This window comes from Lissotriton vulgaris, chromosome 3_2 (genome assembly GCF_964263255.1).
Source record: "Lissotriton vulgaris chromosome 3_2, aLisVul1.2, whole genome shotgun sequence".
Taxonomy (NCBI): domain Eukaryota; kingdom Metazoa; phylum Chordata; class Amphibia; order Caudata; family Salamandridae; genus Lissotriton; species Lissotriton vulgaris.
In genome coordinates this window covers 201,400,843-201,416,132 of record NC_141690.1, presented here as the reverse complement: position 1 = coordinate 201,416,132, position 15,290 = coordinate 201,400,843, and positions in this window count along the sequence as shown.

The window sequence follows — 15,290 nt, the reverse complement described above, 5'->3', positions numbered from 1 at the left end:
GCAGAGGACTCAGCCATCGATCTTTTCGTGGAAGACCTGATACAAACTCATCTGGCCCCTGCGGGCCTCAGCCATTTCTTTTCAGTGGAACGAGCTCATAGACTGCCGGGGGGACGCCCGAAGCTGGGGCCCATTATAGCACGGCTGTTTAATTTCAGGGATCGGGATGCTATCCTGCAGGCTTCAAGAAGAAACGGGCCGCTCAAGTTCCAAAATGCGGACATAAACTTCTATCCGGACTTCACCCGGTCGGTACAGCGGCGGCAGCAAAGCTTCACGGGGGTGAAGAGGCGACTCAGAGAACTGGGGATGAAGTACTCGATGATGTGCCCCGCGAAACTGCGAATTGAACATGATGGCCGTGCCATATTCTTTGATTTGCCTGAAGTGGTGAGCGAGTGGTTGGACACGTTGCCACAGAGACATGAGGAACGTGAGGAACATTCGGAGGGCGCCTCGGGAGGCCCTGAGCAACAGGAGTAGACTTTATCTTTGGAACATTGTCGGACAATGGGACTGCTGGTGACGACCGATATCACTTTCTTGCACTTTATAATGAATATCCTTTACTTGGTTATGGAGGGTGGCGGGGGGGTCTGCGTGATCTCCATTCTCCTCTAGGGTCTTTCTGTAGCGTAGTTTTCTGGGGCGACAGGCACACTGCTAGTTGGGGGGGCTACTTAGTCTGATGCAGGGGTGCAGGGTGGGGGTTGGTTTGGTTGTTGGTTGTATGTTTTTTCTCTTTTCCCCTTTTTCTCCTCCAAGGCAATGTAAAAACTGTAATTCTTCTGGTTCTGTAACTATGATGCCGGACGGGACTGGCGAAGGCCCACAATTCGACGATGGGGGGTAGGAAAAGTATTGTGTTGGAATGTCAATGGGCTGGGGGATCGCATAAAGAGAGGTGTGGTTTTGCAACTGTTTAAAAGATGTATGCCCGACGTTATTTTGCTACAAGAGACACATTTGGTGGGGAACACGTGCCAAGCTCTTAACAGGAAAGGTTTTAAGATGGTTGCACACTCGGGGTTCTCTTCGGAATCCATGGGGGTGGGGATTATGGTGCGCGCGTCTCTCCCATTTGAGATTGACTCCAGTGTTGCCGATGAGAGGGGGCGGTACGTCGCCGTCTCGGGGAGATGGGAGGGACGGTCCCTGGTTCTGGTTTATGTTCCCCCTGGGTTGCAAAACAATACGTTTCAGGACATTGGGGGCGCTATCTTAGGTCTTCCTGAGGGTCTGCTTATTATAGGCGGGGATTTCAACGCAGTTTGTTCGGGGACCCTAGACAGACATCCTTCCAGAGATCTCCGAGGTTCGCAGTCCTGGCTTCCCGACTTCCTGGACACCATGGGACTCATTGACTGCTGGCGGCTTAGGCACCCTACCCAGCGTCAATACTCTTTCCACTCAGGGGCACACAGAAGCCTCTCCAGAATGTTCTGGCTCTAGCGGCCCACACGTCGGCAGTCTCTGAGGCCCGACTACTGGCGAGGGGCATCTCAGACCATTCTCCGGTCTGGGTGTCCTTTGACTTCGACATCGTTGTGACCGAGAGGGTGGTATCAGTTAATCTGTGGTACTTCCGCAACCCCAAGACTCGTGGACTCATGGCTAAGGCTATTGAGCTTTACTTCTCTGAAAACTCGGGGTCAGTTACATCGGCTATCTCCCTATGGGAGGCCTTCAAGACGGTCTTGAGGGGTGAGGGGTATAGCTGAGGCTCGGAGACGTAGAGATGCGGACGTGGTGCGGAATGAATCTGAAATTGAAGACCTGGACGACCAATTGGAAATCGACCCGTACCGGACCTACTCCATGTTCTCTCACTCAAACAGTCAGAATACCGAGCTACTGTTACCGATGCTGCCAAGGTCATGGGAAGAGAGCAACAGGGTAGGATCTATGATGTCGGGGACAAGGCGGGCAAACTCCTCGCTTGGCTGGATAAGAAAGAGAGAGCAAGCCGTGTGGTCACGGAGGTGCTTGGGGAGGATGGCGTGACAGTCACCGACTCGAGTGCCATAGTCATGGCATTTGTAGACTATTTCGAGACCGTTTACACCTCGGTCTCCAACATGTCCGAGACTGACTCTGGAGAACTCCTGGCAGAAGCGGAGCTCCCGTGCCTGTCGGAAGCGGAGCGGGTGGATATGGATAGAGATATTACCGCCGATGAGATTGCCCTCGCAATGCGTTCCCTGAGGTCCGGCAAAGCACCCGGCCCCAACGGAATACCAGTGGAGCTTTATAAGATTAAGCCTGATGCCATCTCTCCGCACCTGCAGAACATGTTCTTGGAGGCGCGAGAGATGGGCATGCTTCCCTTGGACCTGAGACTGGCCACCATTGTGGTCATTCATAAGGAAGGGAAACCCAGAGACCTGTGTCGATCGTATCGTCCCATCTCTCTCTTGAATGCTGAACCCAAGATTTTGGCTAAATTGCTTGCCAACCATTTGGTTGGTGCGATTAGTGACTTGGTTCATCCGGACCAGTCGGGCTTTATCCCACACCGCAACACTGCCCTTAACCTTAGGAGACTACATGGGGCCCTCGCGAGGGTTCGCATGCTCAGGGAACCTGCTGTTTTGGCGTCTTTGGATGCTACGATGGCGTTTGACTCCCTTGAGTGGAACTATCTGTGGGCAGTGTTGGCGAAGTTCGGATTTGGTCCGGAATTCATAGGGTGGGTCAAGCTCCTTTACGCTAGCCCGCTTGCCAACGTAACGGTTAATGGTCGTGTATCTGCGTCTTTTGCTCTCCGCAGAGGTACTAGGCAGGGTTGCCCCCTGTCGCCCCTGTTGTTTGCATTGGCACTTGAACCGCTGGCGGCGTGGCTGCGACTCCACCCGGATATAAACGAAATACGCTGGTCCCCTGGATTCGAGGACCGTGTGTCGCTGTATGCAGATGACATCCTGTTATATCTCACCTCTCCTTGTAAGTCACTCATCGTTGTGTGTGATGTGCTACGTCTTTTTGGTCGGCACTCTTGCCTGGTTATTAATTGGTCAAAGTCACACCTATACGTGCTGAGAGGTGGGACGCCTCGGCTTCCGAGGGAATGCAACATACAGGTCGCGGGGCAGGTATTCAAATACTTGGGGATCTATATTTCAACGGATCCCAAAGTACGCTACACGAATAACTTGCTCCCCCCTCTCGCACGTCTCAGACGTGACGTAGAGGGATGGCGGAAGCTACCGCTTTCCATGGCTGGGCGTGCAGCGCTGTTTAAAATGATGTCCCTGCCCAGATTCCTGTATGCTCTCCAAAATACCCAGGATCCGGTCCCATCCAGCTACTTTAGGGAGGTCGAGGGTTTACAGCGGGCCCTTCTCTGGGATGGCAGGCCACGCATCGCTATTACGAAGCTTACCCTCCCATGTTATGATGGAGGCTTAGCGTTGCCTGACATCTGGAGATATTACTGGGCCTCTCAGCTGGCGGCCCTTAATCACGGCCTCTACGGTCCAGCAGTAAGCCCAGGATATGCCATGGATCGGTGGCTCCTGGACGACGGGAAGTATTATAGAGCGTTATACTTGAGATCTCTGGATGGTAGGATGTCAGGGCCGACGAAGACGGCTGTACACATATGGCGGGAAATCACAAAATCACAAGGGTGGAAGGGTAGGCTTACGATGGCAACTCCTCTTTTTGAATCTGAAATACTGGGCAAATTATGGCACACGAAGGGATTCGACAGATGGGACATGATAGGCATATCCAAGATGGAAGACATGATTGTGAAAGGGGAGATAAAGTCCTTTACTCTTCTACAGACAGAGTTCCAGTTGGGTGATACGGAATATTTCCGGTACGCCCAATTGCGTCTTGCTATTCTGGCAGGGATGCCGGCGGGCGAGAAGATCCCTGAGTCTTCCCCGTTGGAGGACAGGGTGCTGGACGGCCACATGCCGGACAGTGCCATTTCCTTAATAAACAAAAAACTCATCAAATGTCCGTACTGACCTCCTCCTTGGGGTGAGAGACCAGTGGGTGCGGGATGGGATTGAGCTGGACGATGAAGACTGGCAATATGCAGTGTCCTCCCCCAAGGAGGTGGCGATCCCGGCCAGGTTACGGCTGGTTCAATTAAAAATTCTCCATAGAGTGTATGTGACGGGTCCCATGCTGATACACATGGGTCATTCAGTGGACGGCATTTGCAGGCGAGGATGTGGTGCATTGGCCACCTTTATGCATATTATCTGGGAGTGTCACTTTGTTGCCACCTATTGGAGGCGTGTACATATGATCATGAGTGAGGTGACTGGGGTTGACGTGATGGCAGAGGCCCGGCGCTGTCTCCTGAATGTGTGGGGTCCTATTGATTATAATAGTGCACAAACACAATGGGTCACCTTGGGGAACATGGTCGCGAAACGAGACATTGCTCAAATGTGGGGTGCAGCTACAGCCCCAAAGGTGGTACAGTGGAAGGCCAACATGGATTGGTGCATGTTCCGAGAAAAGACGGTGTACATGGCCAGGGGTAAACCCAAAAAGTGGCAGAAGATATGGGGGGCCTGGAATGAGTATAGGGGCGATATTTGCCTGCCGCCTGACACCGCCCCCATGGAGGAACGAATGTCCCCGTAGCCTATGGCTCCAACATACGCCCTATTAGCTGATGTCTCCTGTTTCCTCCCCCCCTCCATGGTTTTACAACTGTGCTGATCACATTGTTTTCATGCTATTGGGCCTAGCCTTTCCTATGATCGGGCTCAGTTGCACAAATGTTTAATTGCCTTGTTCCTTAGCACTAGTTTGGTGCTTTCCCCCGTTTTTTTCATGTTAGTTATTTTTCAAAAAGTTAAAAAAACCTTTGTACGATTTGGTAATATGCTCCTTGTACACCAGCCGATTGACTGATAATATGCTGCCTAGCCTCCGGGATGTAAGGCTAAATAGCTGTGTGCACTGATTTGAAAATAAAGGTTTTCCAAAAATTAAAAAAAAAAAGGATCTTTGCCTTTGACTGCAGCCAGCCGGCACTCAGGAAAGGCATCCTCAAGAGCCGCTTTCCGCAGAGGCTTAAGGATAATGACTTGACAAAAAAGGGATGGATGTCTGTCCAAGCCAGAACTAGACATCCTCCCACAGCCACCTCCAGCTCGTCGCTGTCATCCCCGCAGCCCCCTTCTAGTAAGTAGTAATGGTGCAACGCTGCAGAAGACGGATGTTCCCGGTCCTGAGAAAGCACCAAAGACACACTTCATTTCTTAGCGCCGCCTAGGGCTTCTGAGGTAAACAATATGAAGTTTATTTCAACTAAATTTTTTATTTTTAATGGGGTTGTCTTGAAAATGTGCTTCTGATCAGTTGTTTTATTTTTGCATCAAGGTCTCGCCCTTTTTAGCCCTGCTCCTGGTGCCAAGGGGAGAGGATGTGGGGCAAGGGCCAGAGATGCCAACATAGGAGCTGGGGAACCAGGTTCGAGCCTCCGTGTCGGCTGAGCATTCTGTGATTCTGGGCAAATCACTTAACCTCCCCGTGCCTACCAAAAATTAATGTGACCTTGTGTAACATAAGTGTCCCTCATGACAATGCTCCAATACCTTTGGGTCGAGTTTGCCTATCCACTGGTGTCCACTGATAAGATGGATACTCCCCGGAAGAACATTGGGTTGGACATATCAGGGCCTTACCGTGTGTTGGGTTTTGGACTGGTCCCAAATATGCTATTGCAGCAATCGATTGTCATTCTAAGTGGCTAGAAGTTAAATGTATCAGTCAGGTCACCAGTCGAGAGGTGATCAGTTTCCGTGAAGAAGTTTGAAATAGGAAAGGAGTCCTGAAATAATAGTGATGGACAACTGTAAACAATTTGTTTCCCCTAGCATGGGTGACTTTTTGACAAAATGGGACCTGGAACACATTTGTTCATATTTTGATTACCCTCAAGGTACTGGTTCAGTAGAAAGATGGAACAGAAGGCTCAAGGAGGGATTGTCGTTGGCTTTGTGTCAAGGTGGTCCATGGGAAGAGTCTATCAACAAATTGATTAGCGTTTATCGCACAACTCCCAATAGTGTTACTGTTCAGATGCCATTTGAGTCGATGATGGCAAGGAAGCCTAGGATGATGTTAACCAAGGATGTACAAAGGCATAGATTGGATGGAAGTGATGGAATTGGTGGTACGAGTAATGCGTGTGCTATGGGCATTTGGGTTGGTGATTGGGTGAGGGAACAAAGTGTACATGTGGGCAGGAAGGGGCTATCGAAATTCTCTGTTCTCTGATCCTATGCAGGTGAGGAAGTTGAACCCATGTACTGTGTTGCTGAGCAATGAAAATATGTAGAATCTCAAGAAGGTTACTAGCATGGTAGAATATCTCACTAACGATTCAGCACAGAATTCTAGAAGAGTTGTAAAGGGTTTCCTTTCTGCATTGCAGGAACCGTGCCGGGAAAGGATTCAGAGATCTCTCAAGTTGTTCAAAGATTTCATGATGTACTGATTCATACATTTCCTGTCTAAGTGCATTCAAAAAGTTATATTTATACACTCTCAGCTTATATTCATTTTGTGATGATTAAATTAGATTTAATGTATGTATTAAATAATTTATTTGTTTGTCTTTTTTGTATTTTTAGTTGTTTGTTAAAGAGGGAGATGTGTTGAATCGCTTTGTCATATGATGTACACATGATGGTGAATGTGGGGGAAATTTTGGGCTCTAGAGGTAGTGGCTGGAGGTGGCTGGGTGATGTTAGGAGCTCTGTATCGATGCGCTGCTGAATAAACTATGACTATCCACTTACCGTAATTGGTGCTTCATTGAAGAAAACTCAACAGCCTCCTCATTTGTCTGTTCCTGATTCCCGCTTCAGGTTGGCAGATGACAACAGGTGGAGAGATCTCACACTTAGTGCGATTGTTTTGGATACTGTTGCTTGAAGCCAGCACCTTTGCTTGCTGATGTGAGTCCATCGCTTTGCACAAATACTGTGTCTGCAAGATATCCAGAATATCCAGAAAATTATATTTGAAAGAGAGCCAACACAAATTGGTTAGGAAACCTTAAAAAAATGAACCCACATCCCTTGTCTGGAAAATGAGTTTAAAAGTGGGACCCTAACCAGTCCTCTTTGTTCCAGTTCCCAGTTTTTCATAACCAAGGAAGGTAGCACACCACAGAGTATTCAAAGAACTGCTAGGTGACCAGGGCTGGTGCCTACATGATCACCAGTTACGTAGAGTGTGCATGTTTCTCGGGAGCAACAGAGTGGCTGCCTAGCACCTGGAAGCCTACCTGCTGTCATGATTCTGAATGCCTTTTAGAAAATATGACCACTCATCTATTTTAAAATTATTTTTTGACTTGCAGAAGCATTGAGACATCATCTTTTCCCTTCCCTCGTAAGACAGAGCAGGACAGGATTGGCAGTTGCTGAAGACCTGTGAGTGGAGGAGACGGGAAAGTGATTTGAATATTCTTGTTTTATCGGTTTTCACCGCTGTCAACTTCTGTTCGGTAAAAAGAGAAACAGTCCTCATAAAGTATGTCATCAAATAGTCTAGAAATGTTACTAACCTATGAAGATTAAGCGTAGTCGGGTAAGCTTTGACTTAATAAGTGAACATTCTTCAGCTGCCCGGAAGAAATACTGAGTTAGAGTGGATGTCTCAATCCTCTAATTTACTAAAGAAACTACTACTAACATGCACAAACTTACCCCTGAGCCATTCTCCTCGGTACAATCCTTTGATTGCCCTTAGAATAGTTCAGCTTCTCAGTCCATACCAATGTTTCTATCTGAGTTACTACCCAATAGGACGGTTCACTCACTCAGACAAGAAACACCAAATTGATTGTGAGACCAGTACCAGACCTTCGACCTGAGGTACTATTAGAATGAGAGTTACCTCACTCAGGCAGATAATACCATGCCTACATGAATTCTTTCTCCTAGAAGACTATCATATTATCCAAGCAATAATCCCGTAATCACATCCCTGGTTACTAACAAGACTGTTACCTCACGCAGGAGATGACCGGCATACCCTGAAATTCCAGGAGGCCCCCAGAAGGAATTACTGGAAGGAGCTGAATTTAACAAACCTTTGCGAAAACCTTCAACAATTCAACAGCTGGGTCTTACAGCAACAAATAGTGAAGCACAACTGAGACTAAAAGCTAGCAAAGCTGCTGGTAATGATTCCCCAATAAGCCAACACTGAACTAGATACCATCAGTAAGAACAGTCAGGTGCATGAACTCAAAAGTAAAAACACCATATTTAAAGTGAATGCCTGATTCACGGATTCGGGCTTTCTTTCTCTCCAGAAATCAAATATTTGAACACAAGCATCTTCCTAACTTAGCCATGTTGTTTTTCGTTTATTCACAATGGACACTCTCTCATAAGCATCACTGAGAAAACCAGAAGTATTGCCCCACATATCAGTATGGAGGAAGGCAAACAAATAGGCAATAAATCACAGGTCTCAGAGCAAATAATTAGTTGTGCTTCCTGACAGCTGTTTGCTTGAAGAGAGAAGAAGGCCCTTCAAGAGGAACAACTGTCTAGGAGGAGAAGCCCAGGGTATAACTGGCATGAGGTACAACCAGAAGAAGCTGGCTGCCAGAGGGAGCAAAGCCAAGAGCCAACCCATGTCATGAGAGACCTTGCCATCTTCCCAAGTTGTTCCATTAAGGAATCCGCCAAGACATCATACCAAAGAGCAACTTCGTGTCATCAGGCATCCTTGCCACATACTGAACTACTAGTGCAGCCACTGCCTGAAACTGGAGTTGCAACACATGAGGAACTGTTGTCACTGTCAATGCAGAAGCCCTGATCCTGCCTGGGAGGCCACAACTGCCTAAATTCAACACCCACTTCAGATCCAACCCAGAGGCTGTAAGTCAGGGCTGTATTGGGAACCAGAATCAGCCTTGGCAAATATGTTCAAACCAAGCCCACACAAAAGGAGGCTATGACTATAATGATACTATAGGGGCTTGAATGGGACACAGCAGTAAATCCTGCTGTGAGAACAGCACAAGCCTTTCACTTACAGAGGAAATGACAGAATGGAAGAGTGCAACTAAGAAGATCAAAAACCTGTTGCTTCTGACCTACGGGAAGCTCCAACTGTCGAAGATGAGTGCCTCCCTTGTAGGTCTGCAATGCTGATCCCTGTCATACGACCCATGTGACGAGTGAGGCTGCTACTTCAATCATGCATAATCTAAGCAACTGTTGCAGGAGCAGAAATGCAGAACACACCTGCCACTCCCACCAAAACTCACAAATTATTCGAACAGGTAAAGTTGGGACTAACCTTAAAAAGACCAACAGACTCAATGTGCAGAATCAAATCAGTCATACTGACCTCAGACTTTTTGCATAGTAGCACAATCTGTAGAACTGATGTATGGTCTAACCAATGGGGTACCTAATCAATGCCTGTGTCCATGCTTCCGACGAGAGACCACATACAAATAGGAGAACTCCTAGACTGGGGAGCAGGCACACTAGGGGCCATAGCTCTTGAAAGAAACTCATAGATTAGATTACAACCATGCAACCAGATCCCGATTTGTTCCGTGTAGAAGCTTGTTTTGCTGTGAGACCACATTTTGTTTCCCTCACTACCTCCCTGGGACGTCTTTGACTGCTTGCCTTTGCTACTCTCATAGTCCAAAGCATAAAGAGGTTATTGGCCCAATTTGCACAGCTATAGTAGGAGAGAACACAAAACCCCAGTGTCAAATGACCACAACTACCATGATTTAGCCCAGTAGCACCTGTGCAACCCCCCAAAAAGTCTGCGAAAATCACAGTGTTCGCTATATGAATAGAGGCTGAAATGTACATTATTATGTAGGTAGTGAGAGATTAAGTATAGAATCTGAGACTTTTGTCTCAATTCAATTAGCATCTTCAACGCTGATGATATAAATTGGAGCCAGAAACAGAGAAAAAGTCATATTTTTGATGAAGATATCACTTGAAAGAATTCTTCCTAGTTACATCAATTTATAGATACATATTTAAAAGGTACATTACCTTTAAAACATCCTCACAAATGGGGAAATAAAGAAAAAAGATGCCCATTCACTGCTACTGTCCAACACAACCATCTGCAAAGAGAGACCATTGTTGTCTCCAGTCGTTACTGAGGTATCAGCATAGTAACTTCATAAATACTGATTTTCTTCATGGAAAGCTAATGCAACCACAATTAGCAATTATTCTTTATGCTGTATATTTTTTCATTTCTATAAAGATATGGTTTGATTGAGTTACAAACCAAACTCACATCCCAGTATTCTTAGCTGTTGGCATCAGTTTTAGCCATATTACTGAAAGAAGTGGTAGGTTAAATTTAGAGGTAAGAAAGAAGCTAAGGGGCAAGGGCTTTATCTCCGCTTTTTTGGCTTAAAAAGCCACAAAAGCGGAGATAAAACCATCCCTATATTTACAAGAGGGTGCTAACATGCATAATCGCATGTTAGCACCCTTTTTTCCCAATGCCTCCCTTTGAATCTCTAATGAGATGCAAAGTGGGCGTCACTGGGCGTACCCGGGATGGACTACCTTGCAAATATCGCTGATGTTCACATTGCGATATTTACAAGGCAGCCCACAGGATTATAGCACACGTTAGATTTTGGCAAAAACTGACGTTTTAGCCAAAATCTAATGTCTACTAAAATCCTGACTTACCTATGCTGGACATAGGGGGTGGATTATGCTGATACGACCAAAGGGTCGTATCAGCAGGTTATCGCCGTTTTGCAGGGAACATCGCTGGAAAACCAGCGATGTTACCTGCAAAACGGCGATAACCTCGCTATCTCTGGAATTTTTATCGCCCTGGGCAAACTCGTTGTAAATAACGCGCTACCAGGGCGATACATTCCAGAGATAGCCTGCGATAAAAAATGTATCGCTAAGCACAGCCAGCGAAAATTATCGCTGGCCGTTGAAAATATGCCCCAGGTGATTTGGATCACTCAATGATGGTTGGGATGCTGTCAAAGAAGTTGAGAAAAGTCCACACAGGACTGATCTTGGGAGGTAGACTGAGAAGGGGATGTAAGAAATGAATTTCTGTGGAGGTTTTGTTTCAGTTGGAGGAGAGACACCATGGTCTGGATATTTTAAAGAGTACAGCAATATCCAGAAATCACATCTTTAAATAAAGGTGCATATTACCACCATAACAGTGATGGTTTGTGCCAGAAGTGCAAAGAAGTCCTTAGAGAGGCTTGAGATAAAAGTTACAGAATGCAGGGGGAACACAGGGAACCTCCCTTGGAGGAGATTAACATGATTAGAGAGAGAGTTGCCCATTTTGAGTTGTTGAATGGTTATTAAAATAAGGTGTAAATTGCTCGATAACAATAACACTACCTTCCCTAAAGGCCCAAGCTATCATGTTTAAATTCAAGAATAATGTTGTGGAGGTCAGTGTAAAAAATTACCTGCAGATTGAGAAGAACCAAAATGAGAATAACCAGTCACCACTGTACATGATGGCATGTTTAGTTATTTGGAGCATGGCTATTGCAAGCCATTGAGGACTTGATTATCACAGGTGACCTGTTTCAGTGAAGAATCAACACAACTTTTCATAAGCTAGTAAAAGGCAGGTCTGAATAGGTCTGATTTGTCGGAATTTGCTATTGAATCCTATGGGCCTTGAAGCCCATAGGATTCAATATCAAATACCGATTCGGTATTTACCGAATCGGTAAATAACGAATTTTGCAAGGGTGCAGGGGGTGTCACTTTGACACCCTCTGGCACCCCTGTTTTAGGCTTGTGTGCCATGTGGCACACATACATCCCCTTAGGGCATGTATGTGTGCCACATGGCACAGGTGTACATGCACCTGAATCAGTATTTTACCATGCAATTGTATTGCATGGTAAAATACCGATTTTCAAAGCCCTGTGTCAATGTTAAAATTGGCAGTCTCTAGAGAGAGAGTACCCCACTTTCACCAGGGAACAGGGTACCGTGACCATCAGTCAAAGGGAAATCCCTGGGTGCACATATATCTAGAGTTAACAGTATCTTTACACGCACAATTCACGCATGCCAACTAAAACACAGGGAAAATAATAAAATCACTCTATTATAACCTAAAGTCAATTTCCACACCAAAATATTGAACGTTCACAATCTTATTTTAATGAAAATATAAAAAGAAATTTTTACACACAGTAGCAAGTTTAAAATTTCAAAGGACAATCTTTGAAAGTAAGGTTAAAACAACAATAATTCATTACATAGGTCTAGTCCTAAAATCAAGGAAGTTCATAGACACAGCAATTTTACAAACATATAATTCATTAAGAAACAGTTTTTAAAAAAATTACAAAGCAACAATACAGACTTTTACACGAAAACAACCTCCTCTCTTTCTTGTGGCCTATTGCTAAATTTACCACTTCCGATATCTGATCCAAAGGTCATTCATAGATACGGGTGTGTCAACAACAGTAGCATTGGTGTATGTCTATCAGTTGCTCACTTGACCCTATTTGGATTCAAAGTTCGAACACAAAGCGTCGACGCATTTCGGTGCAGGTGACAAACTGATATTGTAGCACCTTCTTCAGGACTTCTGTAATTAGGGGTCACCGGCTGAATAGTATATGTAATTCGCCCTCTCTGTGGGATTGTATGGAGAAAAAGCAATATATCACTATAATTGCATGGTTCTTATGATCATAGTTTCATCCACATTCATAGTTTACTTCAATCAGATATTAACAGGAACTCTGTCTATGTGCATTTATCCGTCTAGTACTAGTTGCTATCTAGCACCCAACAATTAGTTAGTAGACAGAGAATTTTCTAATACCTCCAAATCTATATGGGTCATTTTAGGAGGATCATGCCTTTGGTTCTAGAAAGTCATGTTGTATCTAGTTGTTCCCTCAGTTTCTTATTTGGTGTGGAAATCACTAGAGTTACTACTGAGGTCATACTCATTCTCACAAGCAATCATTATTTCACATTCTTACCCCAGGAGGGATGGGCGAATTGACTTGCGTGGGTGGTTCTATGCTCCTTTCCGGGCTTTATAGATTATAGTTCAGGATGATCCTGTAAGGTATGATACACCTTGTCAGGGACTATGTCCTCTTATTAGATATATCCTTTGTTTAATAGATGGTATAATCTTTTTACCTTTTTATGTCCGTAGGACTCAACAAGTATCCAACCTCTTCTCTGTTTTCCAAGTCTTGAGTTCAATTGTATCTGTATCTACATGGGACATTGCATAGTATTAAGATTATTGCTCCTTTCTAATTCTTCTCTCAACAGATACTTTTTATCTAGTTCAATCGAGACGGCTTCTTACCTTAAAATTTATAAAATCTTTCTTGAACTGGCATATGACGCTTTTGATTCCGTCTGGGAACTGGATATGCTCTGAAAGATTAAGTTTTAAATAGACGTATTGGTATTCAAACCTAGGTGTGATGTTCTAACCTAGGTATGGGTGGTCTACCTTCACTCTTTCTTCGAATTGACCCAATTATTTACCTCCTCTTTTCTGAATAAAATGACACACCTCAGGGTGTAGGTCTGGGTGGTCTACCTATCCTCTTTCTATGTATTAAACAAAAATGTTTACATATCCTCCTCTGAGTGAAATGACACAGGGTAAAGTCTGTAACTAGTGGTTCTCTTATCATTGCCTGTGGTTCTATCCTGCTATTCCCCTTGTTTTCAGTTTTAAGAGATATATCTCTCCCACCCTTCTGAGGATTTGGGGCTATTGGAATGGCCATAGAAGTATCCTAATCTGAGGCTATAAACTTCTTTCACTTTTTATATAAGGAGGTCTTACTGGAGCCTCAGCATCCCGCTATTCTATGATCCCGGTAGTTTTCTAACTTATTATCTAACTGCTGCCCAATTTTTAACACTGTAGTGAAAAGTCTAATTAGGGGATCTACTTCCTATAACCCTCCTTACCTCGCGGATAGCTCCTTCACGCGTCTGCCTCGTTCTTCTCTCCTACTATCTTTGGTTTCCCAACGTCACTCATTTATATTGGGTTTGATTGGTAAATTTGTCGCACCTTGGTATAGCGCTCGCACAAGTCGGGCGTGTCAGTGGCCGACGGTTACGCCATCTTGAGATGGTCTGTTTAGTAGCATTTATGAAGGTTTCATCTCTTTATTACGGGTTCTCTGTATTGTTATAGGAAGCACAATGATATTAGATGTTCGGTATATCTTTTCCTACATTTATTCTCTTGTTTTATCTTCGTATTATTTATTTTTATGAACCTACGTTACACTCGTGTGCGCTTGCGCATAACTCGATGGAAATGCCTAACGAGGTGGCGCCATCTTGGAATGGTCTCGTTTTTTTAATTTTATAGCTCGTCACAGTCTTGTATTTTGCTACATCTTTAGTTACGGAATATAGTGGTATTTACTTTTTATCATGCTCAGCATTCGAGGGGATTTGTTTATGGAAGCCCGTATTTTCCTAAACGCACATTTAACTAGTGTGCGCATGCGCCGACATAATGATAGTGTAAACAATAGCGGCGCCTTGATTGAGCAGTCTAATTACGAATATTGTTATTTTTATTTTTAACTTCTGTTCATGTGCCGCATTCCTTCGTGTTGATTTAAGGTGCCTGTGCTGACATAACAATAATGTAAACAATTGCGGCGCCTTGGTTGGGCAGTCTAATTATATGTATTATTATTTTCAACTTCTATTCATATGCAACATTCCTTCGTGTTAATTTAAGGAGCACTGTAGTCTTTACTCTTTCTTGTGTCTTTCATTTGAGATTATTTATTCCTCAGTGCCTATTCTTGCTATTTGGGTAGTTTCCATATGTCTGAAGTATACCAGCATCGATCAGTGTGGGAATATTGAAAAATGCGGGTATATTCGCATTCCTGATGTTAACATTGTCTTAGTTCCGTATCGGTTCTTCTTTGGCACTTACTGTTACCTGTTTACCTAATTTCCACATTATTTATCATATAACCATTACGTCTAGGTACTTACTCTAGGGGAACATAGGATTCAGTTCTAATAGATGCTACAATGAACTACATATAATTATCAGCTGTACTGTTTGATCTATGTTAGTGCTTCCCACTCTTCTCTCGAGTTCAAACCCTGTTTTATGGTGTTAAATTTTATCATATACCATTGCTCTTGCTGTTTTCTTCTGTTAGTGCTGTTCCCTATTCTCGTCTGTTCTTTTATTTTTTCTAGAATGACCCATCTGAGGTCTTTTTCACTGTGTCCTTGCTCTTTCCAGTGGGTTA